Source organism: Cetorhinus maximus, chromosome 1, assembly GCF_964194155.1.
Source record: "Cetorhinus maximus chromosome 1, sCetMax3.hap1.1, whole genome shotgun sequence".
Lineage (NCBI taxonomy): Eukaryota > Metazoa > Chordata > Chondrichthyes > Lamniformes > Cetorhinidae > Cetorhinus > Cetorhinus maximus.
In genome coordinates this window covers 101,593,179-101,608,396 of record NC_135879.1, presented here as the reverse complement: position 1 = coordinate 101,608,396, position 15,218 = coordinate 101,593,179, and positions in this window count along the sequence as shown.

Genomic DNA, 15,218 nt, shown 5'->3' with positions numbered 1-15,218 from the left:
CAACTAGCCAGCTGGGGTCAGATTTGTTTGCCTTCTATAACCACTCGTTGCTAAATTGTTGATTTTGCCTGTTCATCCTGCAATCTTTATTTTATGATTGCCTGTAATGACTGAAGCCCTATGTTCTAAATGCACTATTTCCTCTTTAGATTTCACTGTCCTGATGTCTCTCCTTACCTGTACGCAAACTGGCACTTGCATGTGCGATGTGATATGTGAAGTCATCTCAACAGTGGTACCCACAGGTTCTTGAAAGAAAGACTCTAAAATGTTACCCTGTTTGGTGCATTGATGTCTGGCTCTTCATGTGCAATCTTGTGAGACATGAGTAAACCTTGACAACTGACGAAACATGATGGATCTCTACATAGCGATGTTAACCATAAGGTGTTCTCTTTAGAACCCAGTTCAATGTTTCTTCCTCCTACGTCATCTTTCAGATTCATTTGTAGCGCTGTGCAACCAGGGCAGTCTCAGGACACCAGAAGATGAGTGCAAACACAATCTTCCCATCAGAATACTCATTGTGGTGAATTGTAACTGCACTGGCCCAGTTTTCCATTGAGAAATTGACCTGACTTTATACTGTCTACTTCTTGTATACAATGCATTTCTACAGTTGAGCAGACTTCACTGGACATATTTTAACAGGCAGCTTTTCCAAACAGCTTGCTTCAAGAAAATGAACGGAAGTGGTGAATTCTTTTCATTCCCAACGACTGCCCATTGTTTCAGTGACTAACGTTTCTGGAATTACATGATCTTACAATAGTACACCTTACTTTTCCCTACAGTTAACAGCCAAACTATTGGTGTGAGATGTGTCTGCCTTCTTCATTTTGCCTCCTCATCCTGCAATCTTTTTTTATTATAATTGCCTGTAACAGGTGCAGTCCTAAGCTCTAACCAAGCTAATTGTACTTTATTTCACTTATTCCACTTTCCTGAAGTCTGTGTTTGCCTTTGTGAGAACTGCTATGAAATGTGCACTGTGAAGTCAGCTCAACAGGGGTACTCAAAGCATCTTGAAAACATAGGCTCTAAGTGCAGCTTGTTGTGGTGCCTTGGTTGTCATATCATCATCACACATTACAGTTCAGTTTTTCTGTAATGCTGGCTATGAGTGGCAAACATGACTCTAATGGTCACATTCCCTTTCTGATATTTGAAAGTGCATTCTTGTTGGAGCGATATATACCTGACTTGGTTGAATTTCCATTTTCAAAATGTGTCTGGCCACCAAGTTCTAACAGACCTTTTTAGCAACAGCATGGATTTAATTTGTAGTGAATCGCTGAGATTAACGCGTCAGGAACTGTAATTCGGGCAACACGGTATCAAAGACACTCATTGTTACCTATTCCAAGGTCAAATAATGCATTGTTAATTGCAGCATTTAAATCATGAGTTTTGAAGCATTATAAAGGATTGGTGCCACATGCAAGCAGTCAACCGCAGTCTGGAAGTGAAATGGAAGGAAGAGCAAAGAAAGAAATGTGCTGGAGCTGTAAGTTTGCAAGGTTGTGATCTTAACTTTGTAACATCATTGATTTTGCAGTTAATGAAGTCAGCAAAGTAGATTAAGCTACTGACTAGGGCTCGAACATGTTTCAATGATATCATTTCTGTCCGATTTAGGCTGGTCATTTCACAATACAGACTATTGTCGCCTGAACATTAGCATTTGCTTTTTCATTGCTTTGGTAAGTGCTACCATGTTTGGTTCATAGATGTCTGTCTCTTGACTTGCAACTTTGTGAGTAACCTGGAACCGTTGACAACTGACATGTCACGTTGGATCTCTACACGGTGATGCTAACAAGAATGTGCGCTCTTTTCATCCCAGTTCAAGTACTTTTTCCTGCCTTAATCACTTTTCAGGCGCGTCTGTAACACTGAGCATCCAGGGCAGGCCCAGGACACCAGGACAGTAGTTAAACGGTTTCTCCCCATCAAAATTCCTGTTGTGGTGAATTGTTACAGCACTGGTCAAGTTTAGTATTGAGAAATGGACATGATTTTATACAATATGACTGGTGTTTAGGGCATTTAGGTGTATTTCTGAACCTGAACAGATTTCACTGCAGATATCTAAAGAGTCAGAAGGCGCTATGTTTTGTTTCAAAAGGGCATAAATGTCCGGTTCTTCACGAACAAACTAGCGAGGAAACTGGAACTCTTGACAACTGACAGGTCATGATGGATTTCAATCTCCTTCGACTCATTATAATGTGCTCTGCATTCTTCCCAAAACAATCTGTCTTTCCAATATATTCCAACTTTCAGAAAGGATTCTTTTCTGAGGGCTACCTGTCACGGTGCTGTGTAACCTATCCAGTCTAAAGTCACCACAACAAGAGTGCAAACAGATTGTTCCCTTCAAAACCCTGTACATTCTGCTTGTTGTGGGGAGTTTTGATTGCAATGGCCTAGATCTCTGTTGTGAAATTGTTGTGACTTTACACTGTATACCTCTTGTTTGTGTTGCTTTTCTGCACCTGAGCACATATTGCAGGCAGCACTTTCAAAGAGCTTGCTTCAAATGATGAGTGGAATTGGTGACTTTTTTTCATTCTCAACCACTGCCCATCGTTTTGGTGAACATCTTTTCTGGAATGTCATGACCTTACCCAAACACATCTTAATTTTCCCTGCAAGATAACATCTAACCGACTGGGATGAGATTTGTCTGCCTTCTTAAACCACCTGTTGTGAATTTGTTCATTTTGCTTGTTGATCCTGCAATCCTTATTTCATTGTTGCCTGTATTGACTGAAGTCCTAAACTCTAAATGCATTATTTCTTCTTTATTTCACTGTCTTGAAGTCTGTCTTTACCTTTATCTCTTCATTGCAATGCATTTCTGTACCAGAGCAGATTTGATTGGGGATGTGTAAGAGGCAGTAGGTGCGATGATTTGTTTCAAAAGGATGAGTGGATTTGGTTAATTTTGTTCATTTTTCGCCATTACCCGTCTTTTTGCTGACCATGTGTTCTGGTATAATATGAACTTACACTAAAACATCTTTTCTGGCATAACATGACCTTACAATAACACATTTTAATTTTCCCTTCCAGGTAGCAACTAGCCAGCTGGGGTCAGATTTGTTTGCCTTCTATAACCACTCGTTGCTAAATTGTTGGTTTTGCCTGTTCATCCTGCAATCTTTATTTTATGATTGCCTGTAATGACTGAAGCCCTATGTTCTAAATGCACTATTTCCTCTTTAGATTTCACTGTCCTGAAGTCTCTCCTTACCTGTACGCAAACTGGCACTTGCATGTGCGATGTGATATGTGAAGTCATCTCAACAGTGGTACCCACAGGTTCTTGAAAGAAAGACTCTAAAATGTTACCCTGTTTGGTGCATTGATGTCTGGCTCTTCATGTGCAATCTTGTGAGACATGAGTAAACCTTGACAACTGACGAAACATGATGGATCTCTACATAGCGATGTTAACCACAAGGTGTTCTCTTTAGAACCCAGTTCAATGTTTCTTCCTCCTACGTCATCGTTCAGATTCATTTGTAGCGCTGTGCAACCAGGGCAGTCTCAGGACACCAGAAGATGAGTGCAAACACAATCTTCCCATCAGAATACTCATTGTGATGAATTGTAACTGCACTGGCCCAGTTTTCCCTTGAGAAATTGACCTGACTTTATACTGTCTACTTCTTGTATACAATGCATTTCTACAGTTGAGCAGACTTCACTGGACATATTTTAACAGGCAGCTTTTCCAAACAGCTTGCTTCAAGAAAATGAACGGAAGTGGTGAATTCTTTTCATTCCCAACGACTGCCCATTGTTTCAGTGACTAACGTTTCCGGAATAACATGATCTTACAATAGTACACCTTACTTTTCCACACAGTTAACAGCCAAAATTATTTGTGTGAGATGTGTCTGCCTTTTTCATTTTGCCTCCTCATCCTGCAATCTTTTTTAATTATAATTGCCTGTAACAGGTGCAGTCCTAAGCTCTAACCAAGCTAATTGTACTTTATTTCACTTATTCCACTTTCCTGAAGTCTGTTTTTGCCTTTGTGAGAACTGCTAGATTCATATGAAATGTGCCCTGTAAAGTCAGCTCAACGGGGGTACTCAAAGCATCTTGAAAACACAGGCTGTTAGTGCAGCTTGTTGTGGTGCCTTGGTTGTCGTATCATCATCACACATTACAATTCAGTTTTTCTGTAATGCTGACTATGAGTGGCAAACATGACTCTCATGGTCACATTCCCTTTCTGATATTTGAAAGTGCATTCTTGTTGGTGCGATATATACCTGACTTGGTTGTTTTTCAATTTTCAAAATGTGTCTGACCACCAAGTTCTAACTGACCTTTTTAGCAACAGCATGGATTTAACTTGTACTGCATTGCTGAGATTAACGCGTCAGGAACTGAAATCCGGGCAACACGGTATCAAAGACACTCATTGTTACCTATTCCAAGGTCACATAATGCAGTGTTAATTGCAGCATTTAAGTCTTGAATTTAGAAGCATTATAAAGGATTGGTGCTACAAGCAAGAAGCCACCTGCACTCTAGAAGTGAAATGGAAAGAGGAGCCAAGAATGAAATGTGCAGGAGATGTAAGTTTGCAAGTTTTTGATCTTAACTTTGTAACATCATTGATTTTGCAGTTAATGAAGTCAGCAAAGTAGATTAAGCTACTGACTAGGGCTCGAACATGTTTCATTGATATCATTTCTGTCTGATTTAGGCTGGTCATTTCACAATACAGACAATTGTCGCCTGAACATTAGCATTTGCTTTTTCATTGATTTGGTAAGTGCTACCATGTTTGGGTCATAGATGTCTGTCTCTTGACTTGCAACTTTATGAGTAACCTGGAACCTTTGACAACTGACATGTCACGTTGGATCGCTACACGGTGATGCTAACAAGAATGTGCGCTCTTTTCATCCCAGTTCAAGTTCTTTTACCTGCCTTCATCACTTTTCAGGCACTTCTGTAACACTGAGCATCCAGGGCAGACTCAGGACACCAGGACAGTAGTGAAACGGCATCTTCCCATCAAAATTCCTGTTGTGGTGAATTGTTACAGCACTGGTCAAGTTTTGTATTGAGAAATGGACATGATTTTATACAATATGACTAGTGTTTAGTGCATTTCGGTGTATTTCTGAACCTGAACAGATTTCACTGCGGATATCTAAAAAGGGAGAAGGCGCGATGTGTTGTTTCAAAAGGGTCATAAATGTCCGGCTCTTCACGTGCACACTAGCGAGTAAACGGGAACTCTTGACAACTGACAGGTCATGATGGACTTCAATCTCCTTTTACTCATTGTAATGTGCTCTGCATTCTTCCCAAAATAATCTGTCTTTCCAATACATTCCAACTTTCAGAAAGGATTCTTTTCTGAGGGCTACCAATCAAGGTGCTGTGCAACCTATCCAGTCTAATGTCACCACAACAAGAGTGCAAACAGCTTGTTCCCTTCAAAACCCTGTACATTCTGCTTGTTGTGGGGAGTTTGGATTGCAATGGCCTAGATCTCTGTTGTGAAATTGTTGTGACTTTACACTGTATACCTCTTGTTTGTGTTGCTTTTCTGCACCTGAGCACATATTGCAGGCAGCACTTTCAAAGAGCTTGCTTCAAATGATGAGTGGAATTGGTGACTTTTTTTCATTCTCAACCACTGCCCATCGTTTTGGTGAACATCTTTTCTGGAATGTCATGACCTTACCCAAACACATCTTAATTTTCCCTGCAAGATAACATCTAACCGACTGGGGTGAGATTTGTCTGCCTTCTTAAACCACCTGTTGTGAATTTGTTCATTTTGCTTGTTGATCCTGCAATCATTATTTCATTGTTGCCTGTATTGACTGAAGTCCTAAACTCTAAATGCATTATTTCTTCTTTATTTCACTGTCTTGAAGTCTGTCTTTACCTTTATCTCTTCTTTGCAATGCATTTCTGTACCAGAGCAGATTTGATTGGGGATGTGTAAGAGGCAGTAGGTGCGATGATTTGTTTCAAAAGAATGAGTGGATTTGTTTAATTTTGTTCATTTTTCGCCATTACCCGTCTTTTTGCTGACCATGTGTTCTGGAATAATATGAACTTACACGAACACATCTTTTCTGGCATAACATGACCTTACAATAACGCATTTTAATTTTCCCTTCCAGGTAGCAACTAGGCAGCTGGGGTCAGATTTGTTTGCCTTCTATAACCACTCGTTGCTAAATTGTTGGTTTTGCCTGTTCATCCTGCAATCTTTATTTTATGATTGCCTGTAATGACTGAAGCCCTATGTTCTAAATGCACTATTTCCTCTTTAGATTTCACTGTCCTGAAGTCTCTCCTTACCTGTACGCAAACTGGCACTTGCATGTGCGATGTGATATGTGAAGTCATCTCAACAGTGGTACCCACAGGTTCTTGAAAGAAAGACTCTAAAATGTTACCCTGTTTGGTGCATTGATGTCTGGCTCTTCATGTGCAATCTTGTGAGACATGAGTAAACCTTGACAACTGACGAAACATGATGGATCTCTACATAGCGATGTTAACCATAAGGTGTTCTCTTTAGAACCCAGTTCAATGTTTCTTCCTCCTACGTCATCTTTCAGATTCATTTGTAGCGCTGTTCAACCAGGACAGTCTCAGGACACCAGAAGATGAGTGCATACACAATCTTCCCATCAGAATACTCATTGTGGTGAATTGTAACTGCACTGGCCCAGTTTTCCATTGAGAAATTGACCTGACTTTATACTGTCTACTTCTTGTATACAATGCATTTCTACAGTTGAGCAGATTTCACTGGACATATTTTAACAGGCAGCTTTTCCAAACAACTTGCTTCAAGAAAATGAACTGAAGTGGTGAATTCTTTTCATTCCCAACGACTGCCCATTGTTTCAGTGAATAACGTTTGTGGAATAACATGATCTTACAATAGTACACCTTACTTTTCCCTACAGTTAACAGCCAAACTATTGGTGTGAGATGTGTCTGCCTTCTTCATTTTGCCTCCTCATCCTGCAATCTTTTTTAATTATAATTGCCTGTAACAGGTGCAGTCCTAAGCTCTAACCAAGCTAATTGTACTTTATTTCACTTATTCCACTTTCCTGAAGTCTGTCTTTGCCTTTGTGAGAACTGCTATGAAATGTGCACTGTGAAGTCAGCTCAACAGGCGTACTCAAAGCATGTTGAAAACACAGGCTCTAAGTGCAGCTTGTTGTGGTGCCTTGGTTGTCATATCATCATCACACATTACAGTTCAGTTTTTCTGTAATGCTGACTATGAGTGGCAAACATGACTCTAATGGTCACATTCCCTTTCTGATATTTGAAAGTGCATTCTTGTTGGAGCGATATTTCCCTGACTTGGTTGAATTTCCATTTTCAAAATGTGTCTGGCCACCAAGTTCTAACAGACCTTTTTAGCAACTGCATGGTTTTAATTTGTAGTGAATCGCTGAGATTAACTTGTCAGGAACTGAAATTCGGGCAACACGGAATCAAAGACACTCATTGTTACCTATTCCAAGGTCACATAATGCAGTGTTAATTGCAGCATTTAAATCTTGAGTTTTGAAGCATTATAAAGGATTGGTGCTACATGCAAGCAGTCAACCGCAGTCTGGAAGTGAAATGGAAGGAGGAGCAAAGAAAGAAATGTGCAGGAGCTGTAAGTTTGCAAGTTTGTGATCTTAACTTTGTAACATCATTGATTTTGCAATTAATGAAGTCAGCAAATTAGATTAAGCTACTGACTGGGGCTCGAACATGTTTCATTGATATCATTTCTGTCCGATTTAGGCTGGTCATTTCACAATACAGACTATTGTCGCCTGAACATTAGCATTTGCTTTTTCATTGCTTTGGTAAGTGCTACCATGTTTGGGTCATAGATGTCTGTCTCTTGACTTGCAACTTTGTGAGTAACCTGGAACCGTTGACAACTGACATGTCACGTTGGATCTCTACACGGTGATGCTAACAAGAATGTGCGCTCTTTTCATCCCAGTTCAAGTACTTTTTCCTGCCTTAATCACTTTTCAGGTGCTTCTGTAACACTGAGCATCCTGGGAAGACCCAGGACACCAGGACAGTAGTTAAACGGTTTCTCTCCATCAAAATTCCTGTTGTGGTGAATTGTTACAGCACTGGTCAAGTTTTGTATTGAGAAATGGACATGATTTTATACAATATGACTAGTGTTTAGTGCATTTAGGTGTATTTCTGAACCTGAACAGATTTCACTGCGGATATCTAAAAAGGGAGGAGGCGCGATGTGTTGTTTCAAAAGGGTCATAAATGTCCGGCTCTTCACGAGCAAACTAGCGAGTAAACTGGAACTCTTGACAACTGACAGGTCATGATGGATTTCAATCTCCTTCGACTCATTATAATGTGCTCTGCATTCTTCCCAAAACAATCTGCCTTTCCAATATATTCCAACTTTCAGAAAGGATTCTTTTCTGAGGGCTACCAATCAAGGTGCTGTGCAACCTATCCAGTCTAATGTCACCACAACAAGAGTGCAAACAGCTTGTTCCCTTCAAAACCCTGTACATTCTGCTTGTTGTGGGGAGTTTTGATTGCAATGGCCTAGATCTCTGTTGTGAAATTGTTGTGACTTTACACTGTATAACTCTTGTTTGTGTTGCTTTTCTGCAGCTTAGCACATATTGCAGGCAGCACTTTCAAAGAGCTTGCTTCAAATGATGAGTGGAATTGGTGACTTTTTTTCATTCTCAACCACTGCCCATCATTTTGGTGAACATCTTTTCTGGAATGTCATGACCTTACCCAAACACATCTTAATTTTCCCTGCAAGATAACATCTAACCGACTGGGGTGAGATTTGTCTGCCTTCTTAAACCACCTGTTGTGAATTTGTTCATTTTGCTTGTTGATCCTGCAATCATTATTTCATTGTTGCCTGTATTGACTGAAGTCCTAAACTCTAAATGCTTATTTCTTCTTTATTTCACTGTCTTGAAGTCTGTCTTTACCTTTATCTCTTCTTTGCAATACATTTCTGTACCAGAGCAGATTTGATTGGGGATGTGTAAGAGGCAGTAGGTGCGATGGTTTGTTTCAAAAGGATGAGTGGATTTGGTTAATTTTGTTCATTTTTCGCCATTACCCGTCTTTTTGCTGACCATGTGTTCTGGAATAATATGAACTTACACGAACACATCTTTTCTGGCATAACATGAGCTTACAATAACGCATTTTAATTTTCCCTTCCAGGTAGCAACTAGCCAGCTGGGGTCAGATTTGTTTGCCTTCTATAACCACTCGTTGCTAAATTGTTGGTTTTGCCTGTTCATCCTGCAATCTTTATTTTATGATTGCCTGTAATGACTGAAGCCCTATGTTCTAAATGCACTATTTCCTCTTTAGATTTCACTGTCCTGATGTCTCTCCTTACCTGTACGCAAACTGGCACTTGCATGTGCGATGTGATATGTGAAGTCATCTCAACAGTGGTACCCACAGGTTCTTGAAAGAAAGACTCTAAAATGTTACCCTGTTTGGTGCATTGATGTCTGGCTCTTCATGTGCAATCTTGTGAGACATGAGTAAACCTTGACAACTGACGAAACATGATGGATCTCTACATAGCGATGTTAACCATAAGGTGTGTCACTTTAGACCACAGTTCAATGTTTCTTCCTCCTACGTCATCTTTCAGATTCATTTGTAGCGCTGTGCAACCAGGGCATTCTCAGGACACCAGAAGATGAGTGCAAACACAATCTTCCCATCAGAATACTCATTGTAGTGAATTGTAACTGCACTGGCCCAGTTTTCCATTGAGAAATTGACCTGACTTTATACTGTAAACCTCTTGTTTACAATGCATTTCTACAGTTGAGCAGACTTCACTGGACATATTTTAACAGGCAGCTTTTCCAAACAGCTTGCTTCAAGAAAATGAACTGAAGTGGTGAATTCTTTTCATTCCCAACGACTGCCCATTGTTTCAGTGACTAACGTTTCTGGAATTACATGATCTTACAATAGTACACCTTACTTTCCCCTACAGTTAACAGCCAAACTATGGGTGTGAGATGTGTCTGCCTTCTTCATTTTGCCTCCTCATCCTGCAATCTTTTTTAATTATAATTGCCTGTAACAGGTGCAGTCCTAAGCTCTAACCAAGCTAATTGTACTTTATTTCACTTATTCCACTTTCCTGAAGTCTGTGTTTGCCTTTGTGAGAACTGCTATGAAATGTGCACTGTGAAGTCAGCTCAACAGGGGTACTCAAAGCATCTTGAAAACACAGGCTCTAAGTGCAGCTTGTTGTGGTGCCTTGGTTGTCATATCATCATCACACATTACAGTTCAGTTTTTCTGTAATGCTGACTATGAGTGGCAAACATGACTCTAATGGTCACATTCCCTTTCTGATATTTGAAAGTGCATTCTTGTTGGAGCGATATATACCTGACTTGGTTGAATTTCCATTTTCAAAATGTGTCTGGCCACCAAGTTCTAACAGACCTTTTTAGCAACAGCATGGATTTAATTTGTAGTGAATCGCTGAGATTAACGCGTCAGGAACTGTAATTCGGGCAACACGGTATCAAAGACACTCATTGTTACCTATTCCAAGGTCAAATAATGCTTTCTTAATTGCAGCATTTAACTCATGAATTTTGAAGCATTATAAAGGATTGGTGCCACATGCAAGCAGTCAACCGCAGTCTGGAAGTGAAATGGAAGGAAGAGCAAAGAAAGAAATGTGCAGGATCTGTAAGTTTGCAAGTTTGTGATCTTAACTTTGTAACATCATTGATTTTGCAGTTAATGAAGTCAGCAAAGTAGATTAAGCTACTGACTAGGGCTCGAACATGTTTCATTGATATCATTTCTGTCCGATTTATGCTGGTCATTTCACAATACAGACAAATGTCGCCTGAACGTTAGCATTTGCTTTTTCATTGCTTTGGTAAGTGCTACCATGTTTGGGTCATAGATGTCTGTCTCTTGACTTGCAACTTTGTGAGTAACCTGGAACCGTTGACAACTGACATGTCACGTTGGATCTCTACACGTTGATGCTAACAAGAATGTGCGCTCTTTTCATCCCAGTTCAAGTACTTTTTCCTGCCTTAATCACTTTTCAGGCGCTTCTGTAACACTGAGCATCCAGGGCAGACCCAGGACACCAGGACAGTAGTTAAACGGTTTCTCCCCATCAAAATTCCTGTTGTGGTGAATTGTTACAGCACTGGTCAAGTTTTGTATTGAGAAATGGACATGATTTTATACAATATGACTGGTGTTTAGGGCATTTAGGTGTATTTCTGAACCTGAACAGATTTCACTGCAGATATCTAAAGAGGCAGAAGGCGCTATGTTTTGTTTCAAAAGGGCATAAATGTCCGCTTCTTCACGAGCAAACTAGCGAATAAACTGGAACTCTTGACAACTGACAGGTCATGATGGATTTAAATCTCCTTCGACTCATTATAATGTGCTCTGCATTCTTCCCAATACAATCTTCTTTCCAATATATTCCAACTTTCAGAAAGGATTCTTTTCTGAGGGCTACCAGTCAAGGTGCTGTGTAACCTATCCAGTCTAAAGTCACCACAACAAGAGTGCAAACAGCTTGTTCCCTTCAAAACCCTGTACATTCTGCTTGTTGTGGGGAGTTTTGATTGCAATGGCCTAGATCTCTGTTGTGAAATTGTTGTGACTTTACACTGTATACCTCTTGTTTGTGTTGCTTTTCTGCACCTGAGCACATATTGCAGGCAGCACTTTCAAAGAGCTTGCTTCAAATGATGAGTGGAATTGGTGATTTTTTTTCACTCTCAACCACTGCCCATCGTTTTGGTGAACATCTTTTCTGGAATGTCATGACCATACCCAAACACATCTTAATTTTCCCTGCAAGATAACATCTAACCGACTGGGGTGAGATTTGTCTGCATTCTTAAACCACCTGTTGTGAATTTGTTCATTTTGCTTGTTGATCCTGCAATCATTATTTCATTGTTGCCTGTATTGACTGAAGTCCTGAACTCTAAATGCATTAATTCTTCATTATTTCACTGTCTTGAAGTCTGTCTTTACCTTTATCTCTTCTTTGCAATGCATTTCTGTACCAGAGCAGATTTGATTGGGGATGTGTAAGAGGCAATAGGTGCGATGGTTTGTTTCAAAAGGATGAGTGGATTTGGTTAATTTTGTTCATTTTTCGCCATTACCCGTCTTTTTGCTGACCATGTGTTCTGGAATAATATGAACTTACACGAACACATCTTTTCTGGCATAACATGACCTTACAATAATGCATTTTAATTTTCCCTTCCAGGTAGCAACTAGCCAGCTGGGGTCAGATTTGTTTGCCTTCTATAACCCCTCGTTGCTAAATTGTTGGTTTTGCCTGTTCGTCCTGCAATCTTTATTTTATGATTGCCTGTAATGACTGAAGCCCTATGTTCTAAATGCACTATTTCCTCTTTAGATTTCACTGTCCTGAAGTCTCTCCTTACCTGTACGCAAACTGGCACTTGCATGTGCGATGTGATATGTGAAGTCATCTCAACAGTGGTACCCACAGGTTCTTGAAAGAAAGACTCTAAAATGTTACCCTGTTTGGTGCATTGATGTCTGGCTCTTCATGTGCAATCTTGTGAGACATGAGTAAACCTTGACAACTGGCGAAACATGATGGATCACTACATAGCGATGTTATCCATAAGGTGTTCTCTTTAGAACCCAGTTCAATGTTTCTTCCTCCTACGTCATCTTTCAGATTCATTTGTAGCGCTGTGCAACCAGGGCAGTCTCAGGACACCAGAAGATGAGTGCAAACACAATCTTCCCATCCGAATACTCATTGTGGTGAATTTTAACTGCTTTGGCCCAGTTTTCCATTGAGAAATTGACCTGACTTTATACTGTCTACTTCTTGTATACAATGCATTTCTACAGTTGAGCAGACTTCACTGGACATATTTTAACAGGCAGCTTTTCCAAACAGCTTGCTTCAAGAAAATGAACGGAAGTGGTGAATTCTTTTCATTCCCAACGACTGCCCATTGTTTCAGTGAATAACGTTTCTGGAATAACATGATCTTACAATAGTACACCTTACTTTTCCCTACAGTTAACAGCCAAACTATTGGTGTGAGATGTGTCTGCCTTCTTCATTTTGCCTCCTCATCCTGCAATCTTTTTTAATTATAATTGCCTGTAACAGGTGCAGTCCTAAGCTCTAACCAAGCTAATTGTACTTTATTTCACTTATTCCACTTTCCTGAAGTCTGTGTTTGCCTTTGTGAGAACTGCTATGAAATGTGCACTGTGAAGTCAGCTCAACAGGGGTCCTCAAAGCATCTTGAAAACACAGGCTCTTAGTGCAGCTTGTTGTGTTGCCTTGGTTGTCATATCATCATCACACATTACAATTCAGTTTTTCTGTAATGCTGACTATGAGTGGCAAACATGACTCTAATGGTCACATTCCCTTTCTGATATTTGAAAGTGCATTCTTGTTGGTGCGATATATTCCTGACTAGGTTTGAATTTCCATTTTCAAAATGTGTCTGACCACCAAGTTCTAACAGACCTTTTTAGCAACTGCATGGATTTAACTTGTACTGCATCGCTGAGATTAACGCGTCAGGAACTGAAATTCGGGCAACACGGTATCAAAGACACTCATTGTTACCTATTCCAAGGTCACATAATGCAGTGTTAATTGCAGCATTTAAATCTTGAGTTTTGAAGCATTATAAAGGATTGGTGCTACATGCAAGCAGCCACCTGCATTCTAGAAGTGAAATGGAAGGAGGAGCAAAGAAAGAAATGTGCAGGAGCTGTAAGTTTGCAAGTTTGTGATCTTAACTTTGTAACATCATTGATTTTGCAGTTACTGAAGTCAGCAAAGTAGATTAAGCTACTGACTAGGGCTCGAACATGTTTCATTGATATCATTTCTGTCCGATTTAGGCTGGTCATTTCACAATACAGACTATTGTCGCCTGAACATTAGCATTTGCTTTTTCATTGCTTTGGTAAGTGCTACCATGTTTGGGTCATAGATGTCTGTCTCTTGACTTGCAACTTTGTGAGTAACCTGGAACCTTTGACAACTGACATGTCACGTTGGATCTCTACACGGTGATGCTAACAAGAATGTGCGCTCTTTTCATCCCAGTTCAAGTACTTTTTCCTGCCTTAATCACTTTTCAGGCGCGTCTGTAACACTGAGCATCCAGGGCAGGCCCAGGACACCAGGACAGTAGTTAAACGGTTTCTCCCCATCAAAATTCCTGTTGTGGTGAATTGTTACAGCACTGGTCAAGTTTAGTATTGAGAAATGGACATGATTTTATACAATATGACTAGTGTTTAGTGCATTTAGGTGTATTTTTGAACCTGAACAGATTTCACTGCGGATATCTAAAAAGGGAGAAGGCGCGATGTGTTGTTTCAAAAGGGTCATAAATGTCCGGCTCTTCACGTGCAAACTAGCGAGTAAACTGGAACTCTTGACAACTGACAGGTCATGATGGACTTCAATCTCCTTTTACTCATTGCAATGTGCTCTACATTCTTCCAAAATAATCTGTCTTTCCAATACATTCCAACTTTCAGAAAGGATTCTTTTCTGAGGGCTACCAATCATGGTGCTGTGCAACCTATCCAGTCTAATGTCACCACAACAAAAGTGCAAACAGCTTGTTCCCTTCAAAACCCTGTACATTCTACTTGTTGTGGGGAGTTTTGATTGCAATGGCCTAGATCTCTGTTGTGAAATTGTTGTGACTTTACACTGTATACCTCTTGTTTGTGTTGCTTTTCTGCACCTGAGCACATATTGCAGGCAGCACTTTCAAAGAGCTTGCTTCAAATGATGAGTGGAATTGGTGACTTTTTTTCATTCTCAACCACTGCCCATCGTTTTGGTGAACATCTTTTCTGGAATGTCATGACCTTACCCAAACACATCTTAATTTTCCCTGCAAGATAACATCTAACCGACTGGGGTGAGATTTGTCTGCCTTCTTAAACCACCTGTTGTGAATTTGTTCATTTTGCTTGTTGATCCTGCAATCATTATTTCATTGTTGCCTGTATTGACTGAAGTCCTAAACTCTAAATGCATTATTTCTTCTTTATTTCACTGTCTTGAAGTCTGTCTTTTCCTTTATCTCTTCATTGCAATGCATTTCTGTACCAGAGCAGGT